This window comes from Triticum dicoccoides, chromosome 3B (genome assembly GCF_002162155.2).
Source record: "Triticum dicoccoides isolate Atlit2015 ecotype Zavitan chromosome 3B, WEW_v2.0, whole genome shotgun sequence".
In the NCBI taxonomy this organism is placed as follows: domain Eukaryota; kingdom Viridiplantae; phylum Streptophyta; class Magnoliopsida; order Poales; family Poaceae; genus Triticum; species Triticum dicoccoides.
This window is the reverse complement of record NC_041385.1, coordinates 23,411,398-23,420,926: the sequence shown is the minus strand read 5'-3', so window position 1 is coordinate 23,420,926 and position 9,529 is coordinate 23,411,398.

The following is a 9,529-nucleotide window of genomic DNA, read 5'->3' as shown; positions in this document are numbered from 1 at the left end:
GCCCCGGCTGCCGCCTGCCGCGCGCCCGTGGAGCAGCTCGACGCCGGCCGCCTCCTCCTCCCTCGCCGGCGCACCTCCTCGCCTCCTCCCCAACGCCGGCCACCGCGACTCCGGCCGGTGAACCTCGAACCGCGCGCCCCCAGATCCAGATCCACCACGGTTGACTTTTCTCCCCCCAAATTTCGTCTAAGTCATTTTTCTGTCATAAATTTGTCACATGTTCAACGCATCATATCTCTGCATCCATAGCTCCGTTTCGTGCGTATAATATATCAAATTGTTCGACTCGAAGAGTACATCATTTCATCTCATTGCATCATTTTCATTTGAGCTCATATTGATGCCCTAAATGCTGTTGGAAGAGGGCTATGTGATGTTAGTTTCTGTTTATTATCAGAACATGCACTTTTGTCATTTTTGCCATGATTGATATGTGCATCCTATGAACTTGACTCCTGCATGTGTTTTGTAATATGCCATGCTATCTTTCCAGGGGTGTATTCCGTGTATTTTTGTGATCTCTGTGGTGACTAGCACAAGCATGCAAACTGGACATCTTAATGTTGCTGATTTCAGGGACTTAGTAATTTCACTAAGTCATGCCCTGCTGTTATTTTTATGTCATATGTTCATGTTGTTTCAGAGAGATATATGCCCATTTTGAGCATGATCAGTAAGGGTGTTTTGGACATATGGATGTTCTCTATCCATCCATACCTTTGTTTGCAATTATGGAGTGCCATAGCTTGAGTCAATTTAGCTCTACTTTTGCTATAAAATGTTTCCTGGCAGATTGTTTACATGTTATTCAATTTTGCCAAGCTTGTTGTAGTTGATCCTTGCATGATATATTGTTGTTCCTGCCATGTCTAGCTTCTATGCCATGTCTTCTTGATGGATGTATGCTTAGTTTATCATGCAATGCTCAATAGTGAGTGCATCGAGCTCACGAACATGCCTACCTGTTATCTGTTTTGCCATGTCCAGTTTTCTGCCAAGTCTGAAAACTGTAACGAAACTTGCTTAATTGACATGGGTGTTATTGTATTTTCCGATCCCTTTTGGCTCATGGTCAGTAAGGGACTTTTGTTCAATGCCTTGAGTAGATTCATGCCATGCTATATTTTGCTATGATATGTTCCTGTAGCAGGCTGTTTGCCTGCTCTAAACATGCCTTCCTGATGTTATTTTCTGGCTTGTTAGTATTTTCACCAAGTCTGTGAAGCTGATATATTTTGCTCTTTTTCCATGCTTGTTTGAACTTGTTGTGGTGTGATTTAGCCGTAGCTCAGTGTTCATCTGTTGTCAAGCATCTTGAGTAGATCACTGCCATATGCTTTGTTTGTTCGTTTGGGTGCAGTAGCTTAATTTCTTGTTGCTTGCTAAGTGGCATCATGCTGTTAATGGCAAATTCTTGTCATTCTTATTTTACTTGCCAATTGCAAACCGTGCATCCGATTCCGGTGATCCTTATATCGATTTCAACCGAAACCCTCTCACCTTTCCAGCAGCATACTTGGTTTGCCAAGATTATGCCTTGTTCATCCTTTTCCTTCCGGAGCACGCATACGCATTGCATATCACATCTCGCATATCATGCCATGTTTTGCATCATGTTGTTTGTGCATTGTACCGTGATTTATTGTGGTTCCATTGTTTGTGTTCTTGCTTTGGGTAGAGCCGGGAGACGAGTACGTGAACGAGGAACCTGTTGAGAACGCTTACAAGGATCAAGCTTTCGACAACTCTGAGAACTTTGCAGGCAAGATGACCATACCTTCGAAATCACTTCTATCTTTGCTTGCTAGTTGCTCGCTCTTTTGCTATGCCTATGCTGCGATACCTACCACTTGCTATATCATGCCACCCATATTGCCATGTCAAACCTCTAACCATCCATGTCCTAGCAAACCGTTGATTGGCTATGTTACCGCTTTGCTCAGCCCCTCTTATAGCGTTGCTAGTTGCAGGTGAAGCTGAAGTTGGTTCCCTGTTGGAACATGGATACTTTGGGATATCACAATATCTCTTATTTAATTAATGCATCTATATACTTGGTAAAGGGTGGAAGGCTCGGCCTTATGCCTAGTGTTTTGTTCCACTCTTGCCACCCTAGTTTCCGTCATACCGGTGTTATGTTCCTTGATATTACGTTCCTTACACGGTTGGGTGATTTATGGGACCCCCTTGACAGTTCGCTTTGAATAAGACTCCTCCAGCAAGGCCCAACATTGGTTTTACCATTTGCCTACCACCTACACCTTTTTCCCTTGGGTTTTCGCGAGCCCAAGGGTCATCTTTATTTAACCCCCCCGGGCCAGCGCTCCTTCGAGCATTGGTCCAAACTAGAGCCCTTTGCAGCGCCACCTTGGGGAAACTTGAGGCCTGGTTTTAGTTGTACGGACTGCTAATCCGGATGTGCCCTGAGAACGAGATATGTGCAGCTCCTATCGGGATTTGTCGGCACAATCGGGCGGCTTTGCTGGTCTTGTTTTATTACTGTCGAAATGTCTTGTAGTCCGGGATTCCGAGATTGATCGGGTCTTCCCGGTAGAAGGAATATCCTTCGTTGACCGTGAGAGCTTATAATGGGCTAAGTTGGGGCACCCCTGCAGGGTATCATCTTTCGAAAGCCGTGCCCGCGGTTATGAGGCAGATGGGAATTTGTTAATGTCCGGTTGTAGAAAACCCGAAGTTGACCTTAATTAAAACACATCAACCACGTGTGTAACCGTGATGGTCTCTTCTCGGCGGAGTCCGGGAAGTGAACACGGTGTTGGAGTTATGTTTGACGTAAGTAGTTTCAGGATCACTTCTTGATCGCTACTAGCTTCATGACCGTGCCTTGCTTCTCTTCTCGCTCTCTCTTGCGAATATAGCCACCATATATGCTAGTCGCTTGCTGCAGCTCCACCTCACAACTCTGTCCTACCTATAAGCTTAAATAGTCTTGATCTCGCGGGTGTGAGATTGCTGAGTCCCCGTGACTCACAGATTCTACCAAAATAGTTGCAGGTGCCGACGATGCCAGTGCAGATGGCGCAACCGAGCTCAAGTGGGAGTTCGACGAGGAACGCGGTCGTTACTACGTTTCGTTTTCAGATGATCAGTAGAGGGGTCCAGTTGGGACGATCGGGGATCTGTCTAGCATTTGGGGTAGTCTTCTTTTATTTTGGTTCCATAGTCGGACCTTGAGTGTAATCTGGATGATGGATGTTTATTTATGTATTGTGTGAAGTGGCGACTGTAAGCCAACTATGTATCTCTTTCCCTTATATATTACATGGGTTGTGTGAAGATTACCTCACTTGCGACATTGCTTTCAATGCGGTTATGCCTCTAAGTCGTGCTTCGACACGTGGGAGATATAGCCGCATCGAGGGCGTTACAAGTTGGTAATCAGAGCCATCCCCGACTTAGGAGCCCCCTGCTTGATTGTTTGCTGGCGTTGTTGAGTCTAGATCAAAAATGTTTTGAGTCTTAGGATTATATATATCGGAGAGTAGGATTCTTTTTACTCCCCAGTCCCTTCGTCGCTCTGGTGAGGTCTCCTGACGTAGAAGTTTTGACTCTTCTCTCCTCCAATTTCACTAAAAAAAATTTTAGGATCACGCGGGTATCTTAGAATCATTCTGATGGTTTTGTGACGAGAACATTGTTCTTGGTGCCTCCTGACATTTAGGGGTTGTGGCAGTGTCCCGGGGAGTTGAGCTCCGAGGTGTTGTCGTCACAATTTTATCGTTGCAGTTCTGGAATACCTGAGTTTTGCTGATATCGAAAATCTCTTTTGTACAGTTGTTGGTGAGATAACCCCGATAACCCAATACTGAGGTGAGTATGGGAGTATTGCCATGACTCGTATAACGGGTGCTTTTCGAAGGTTGAGGTACACGATTTCCGAAGGTTTCTTGGTTATGTGTTGACGGATGGATACAGCTAGATCTAGGTATTGTTAGTTTGGGTGATATATTTCGTGTCCCCTGTATCCCCAACACCAGATTGCATAACCAGAAAGTTTCGGGAGTTTATAGGTGGGATTCAAGTAGCTCCTAGCATTTCTTCCCGCAGATATTTGGTTTGTGATTGGGTAATCCTTACCAATTATTTGTTCCAGTCGTATCTTGTTATTTATTTCATCAACCCTTTATCAAGTGGCTTCTCACCTTAATGGATGCGTGATGTTAGCTTTTGGAATTCATTCGTTCATCCTTGTTCGAATGTTTATTGTGAAGACTATATGTTGCAATTTCTATCCGTTGATTCAACTTGTCGATCTGTCTATCAAGATGCTAACGGATGTCACCCTCTTCAGGATGGCTCCGCCAACGCGTCAGAATCCGGAACGCAATGATGGGAGTCAGTCGAACCCTCCACCTCCACCTCCGCCTCCAGAGGCATGGCAGGCTGTCATGGCAGCCACCAATGCAAATGCTCAGATGATTCTGCAACTCTTGCAAGAGCGTACCCAAGGGCAAGGCAATCAAGGAAATCAGGGCCAAGGCAACAATGAGCCACACTTCGCTACCCTCAGTCAGTTCCTTGCTAATCAGCCGAAGTCTTTCAGCTTCTGTGCCGAGGCCACAGACGCCGACGATTGGTTGGTGGACATCTGCAAACATTTTGAATGTAGCAATGTCAGACCTGAGTACTTTGTTAAGTTTGCTTCGTTTCAACTCAAGGACCAAGCTGCCGAGTGGTATCAACAATACAAAGATTCCAGAGGAGGTCGTGTGATTACCTGGGATGATTTCCGCCGTGACTTCAAAGCTCACCACATTCCTCAAAGTGTTGTTGAGAGCAAGCGTGAGGAGTTCCGCAATCTCAAGCAAGGCAACATGTCTGTGTATCAATACAATATCCAGTTCCAGAAACTCGCTCGCTTTGCTAAGCAAGACGTCCCTGATGAAAAGAGTATGATCTATCAGTTCAGAGGTGGCCTCAGAGAAGATCTGCAATTAGCTCTCGTGCTTTTTGAGCCAAAAGTGTATGATGAATTCTACAACATGGCAATGAAGCAAGAAGCTGCCCAGCTCAAGTGTGAGGCTTCTAAGAAGAGAATCAGGGATGCAGTTCAGTCTTCTTCTTCCTCACAAGTGGCAGCGAAGCAGCAGAAGTTCTACCTTCCTCCTCCTCCGTTCCGTCAGCCTTATCAGCAGAAGAACTCAGGTGGTCATGGATCTTCCCACCCACCCAACCCTGGCTATCAGAACAAGTCTCAGAATCAAGCTCCAAGGTCAAATGCTCCTTATCACCGTCCGCTCTCAGAGGTGACTTGCAACAAATGTCAGCAGAAAGGTCACTATGCGAACAAGTGCTTCAACCAAAGGCGCCTTCCGCCTCCTCCTCCTGTGAAATCTTCCAGCAATGCAGTGGTCAAGCATAATCCCAAGTCTGCAAAGGTGAACATGATGAATGCAGCTCAAGCGGAGGAAACTACTGACGTGATAATGGGTAATCTCTCAGTTAGTGATATTCCTGCAAAAGTCATATTTGATACTGGTGCATCGCATTCTTTCATCTCAAGACCTTTTGTGGCTATGCATGATTTGGTTACTCAAGTATTGCCGAGACCTTTGTCTATTGTTTCTCCGGCTAGGCAAATGACTTCTCGAGTTTTGGTTCCGAATGTCGGTATCGAGATGGGTGACTATAGATTTCTGGCTAAACCAATTGTCCTTGGCGACTCTGATATTGATCTTATTCTCGGGATGGACTGGCTTTCTCAGCACAAAGCTCAGCTTGATTGTGCTGCCAGGGAAATTCAATTGACACACTCTCCTGACGATGTGATCATCTATGCCGCTCGTGATGAAACCATTCGGTTGTTTTCTCTCAATGAGAAGGGCGAATTGGATGCTATCTCTCAGATTCCAGTCGTTTGTGAGTACCAAGATGTCTTTCCAGAAGAGCTTCCGGGTATGCCTCCTCACCGGCCAGTCGAATTCATTATCGATCTTGAGCCTGACACGGAACCCGTTTGCAAGCGTCCATACAAGCTTGGACCCAAAGAGCTGAAGGAATTGAAGAAACAGCTCGATGAACAAGAGCGTCTGGGTTTGATCAGACCGAGTTCATCTCCATGGGGTTGTGGAGTTCTTTTTGTCCAGAAGAAGGATGGCATGGACCGACTGTGCGTCGATTACCGTCCATTGAATAAGAAGACAATCAAGAACAAGTATCCACTTCCGAACATCAATGAGCTTTTCGAGCAACTCAAAGGTGCTAAAGTATTCTCCAAGCTTGACCTTCGTATGGGTTATCATCAGATTCGCATTCGTGAACAAGATATTCCCAAGACAGCATTCAGAACAAGCTTTGGTTCTTATGAATATACTATCATGTCTTTCGGCCTTGTCAATGCTCCTCCAACATTCTCTCGAATGATGAACTTCATCTTCAACCCCTACACCAATGAATTCATCTTGGTCTATCTCGATGATATTTTGGTCTTCTCCAAGAATAAGAAGGATCATGCCAAACATTTGCGATTGGTGCTTGACAAGCTCAGAGAGCATCAATTCTATGCGAAGTTCTCCAAATGTGAATTTTGGCTCGATGAAGTTCTTTACCTTGGTCACATCATCTCCGCCAAGGGCATCGCTGTTAATCCTGAGAAGGTGTCTTCAATTGTGAATTGGGAACCTCCTCAAAATGTCAAGCAGCTCCGCAGCTTTCTGGGTCTTGCAAGCTATTGCCGAAGATTCGTTGAGAATTTCTCCAAGATTGCAAAGCCTCTTTCCAACCTCCTCCAGAAGCATGTGAAGTATGTCTGGTCTCCTGAGTGTGACGTTGCTTTCAATACTCTCAAAGAGAAACTCGTCACAGCTCCTGTCTTAACTCCTCCTGATGAATCCAAGCCATTCGAAGTTTTCTGTGATGCTTCTCTTCAAGGTCTCGGTGCTGTGTTAATGCAGGAGAAGAAAGTTGTGGCCTATACCTCTCGTCAGTTGAAGCCCAACGAAAAGAACTACCCCACTCATGATCTTGAGTTGGCGGCAGTTGTCCACACATTAATAACTTGGAGACATCTTTTGTCGGGAAGGAAAGTGGACATTTTCACCGATCACAAGAGCCTCAAGTATATCTTCACTCAGCCCAACCTCAACCTCAGGCAAACTCGATGGGTCGAAATGATTCAAGAGTATAATCCGAGTATTGAATATACTCCAGGCAAGGCCAATGTCATTGCAGATGCTTTGAGCAGGAAAGCTTATTGCAACAGCTTAATTCTCAAGCCCTTCCAACCGGACCTTTGTGAAGCTTTCCGCAAGCTGAATCTTCAAGTTGTTCCTCAAGGCTTTCTTGCAAACCTCATAGTCTCTCCTACTTTGGAAGATCAAATTCGTGAGGCGCAACTCCTGGATACCATGGTGAAAAAGGTGAAACGTGGTATCGACAAGGGCATTTCCAAGTACAAGTGCTATCGCGTTGATGACAGAGATACTCTTTTCTTCGAGGACCGGATTGTGGTTCCTAAGGGTGATCTACGTAAAGTCATTATGAACGAGGCTCACAATTCCCTTCTATCCATTCATCCTGGAAGTACGAAGATGTACCATGACCTCAAGCAGTCGTATTGGTGGACTCGAATGAAGCGAGAAATTGCTCAATTCATGAATGAATGTGATGTCTGCAGAAGGGTGAAAGCAGAACACCAACGACCAGCTAGTCTCCTCCAACCTCTTGCTATTCCGGAATGGAAGTTTGATCATATCGAGATGGACTTCATGACGGGTTTTCCTAAGTCCAAGCGTGGAAATGATGCTATCTTCATTGTCATTGACAAGCTCACTAAAGTGGCTCATTTTCTTCCTATCAAAGAATCTATCACAGCAGCTCAGTTGCCAGAGCTTTACACCTCCAGAATTGTCTCTTTGCACAGCATTCCACAATTGATCTCTTCAGACCGTGGCAGCATCTTCACCTCCAAGTTTTGGGATTCTTTTTCAGAAGGCCATGGGCACCAATATTCGCTTCAGCACAGCTTTCCATCCTCAAACAACTGGCCAAGTCGAGCGAGTCAATCAAATCCTTGAAGATATGCTCAGGGCTTGTGTCATTTCTTTCGGTATGAAGTGGGAAGATTGTCTTCCATATGCCGAGTTTTCCTACAACAACAGCTTCCAAGCGAGTTCGGGCAAGGCCCCATTCGAAATTCTCTATGGCAGAAAGTGTCGTACTCCTCTCAATTGGTCCGAGACAGGTGAACGCCAACTTCTTGGCAACGACTTGATCACAGAAGCCGAAGAAATGTGCAAAGTCATTCGTGAGAATCTCAAAGCCGCGCAATCGCGCCAGAAGAGCTATTATGATGACAAGCACCGTGATGTGGCTTTTGAAATCGGAGACCATGTCTACCTCCGTGTCTCTCCAATGAAAGGCACTCGTCGCTTCGGTATCAAAGGGAAGCTTGCCCCTTGATACGTGGGTCCTTTCAAGATCATTGGCAAAAGAGGCGATCTCGCCTATCAACTTGAGCTTCCATCCAACGTCGCGAACGTGCACGATGTGTTTCACGTGTCACAGCTTCGCAAGTGCTTCAAGACTCCTGAGCGCACCATCAACTTCGAAGAAATTGATCTTCAAGAAGATCTCTCTTATCATGAGCACCCTGTTGCTATTCTTGAAGAAACCGAGCGCAAGACTCGCAACAAGTCAATCAAATTCCTGAAAGTGAAGTGGTCACACCATTCCGACCGAGAAGCCACCTGGGAGCGCGAGGATCACCTCCGTTCCGAATATCCGGAGTTCTTTCAGTCCTAGATCTCGGGACGAGATCCTCTTGTAGTGGTGGAGTGTTGTAACACCCCGGAGGTAACTTTCCATATTTGTAACTCCAACTCTTGCAATTTTCGGCATTGCGATATGATATTCCCTCCGTGGTTGGGTTTTTCTTAATTTTGCATTTTGTCCATGTCATGCATTTCATATCATGTCATCATGTGCATCGCATTTGCATACGTGTTCGTCTCATGCATCCGAGCATTTTTCCCGTTGTCCGTTTTGCAATCCGGCGCTCCTATGTCCCCCAGCGTCCCCTTTTGCATTTTTCCATGAGCGGGTATTAAACTTTCTCGGAATGGACCGAGGCTTGCCAAGTGGCCTTGGTATAACACCGGTAGACCACCTGTCAAGTTTCGTGCCATTTGGAGGTCGTTAGATACTCCAACGGTTAACCAGGTAACCGCAAAAGCCCTTTTCTCTTTGCAGCCCAACACCCCTCAAAAGTGGCCCAAAACCCAGCAAACTCCCCTCCATGCTCTCGGTCGTTCGATCACGATCGTGTGGGCGAAAACCGCACTCCATTTGGAGTCCCCTAGCTCCCTCTACCTATAAATATGTGGCCATCCCCGCAATTTTCGGGCAAACCCTAGCAAAATCCTCCCCGCCGCCACCGGACGCATCCGGACCGGGCCGGACACGTCCGCCCGCCGCCGCCGACCAACGGGGCGCCGCCACCTGTCCGTGGCGCGCCCCACTTCGCCGCCGACCCCGCGGGCCCGCGAGGCCCGTGCGGGGCCCTCCCCGG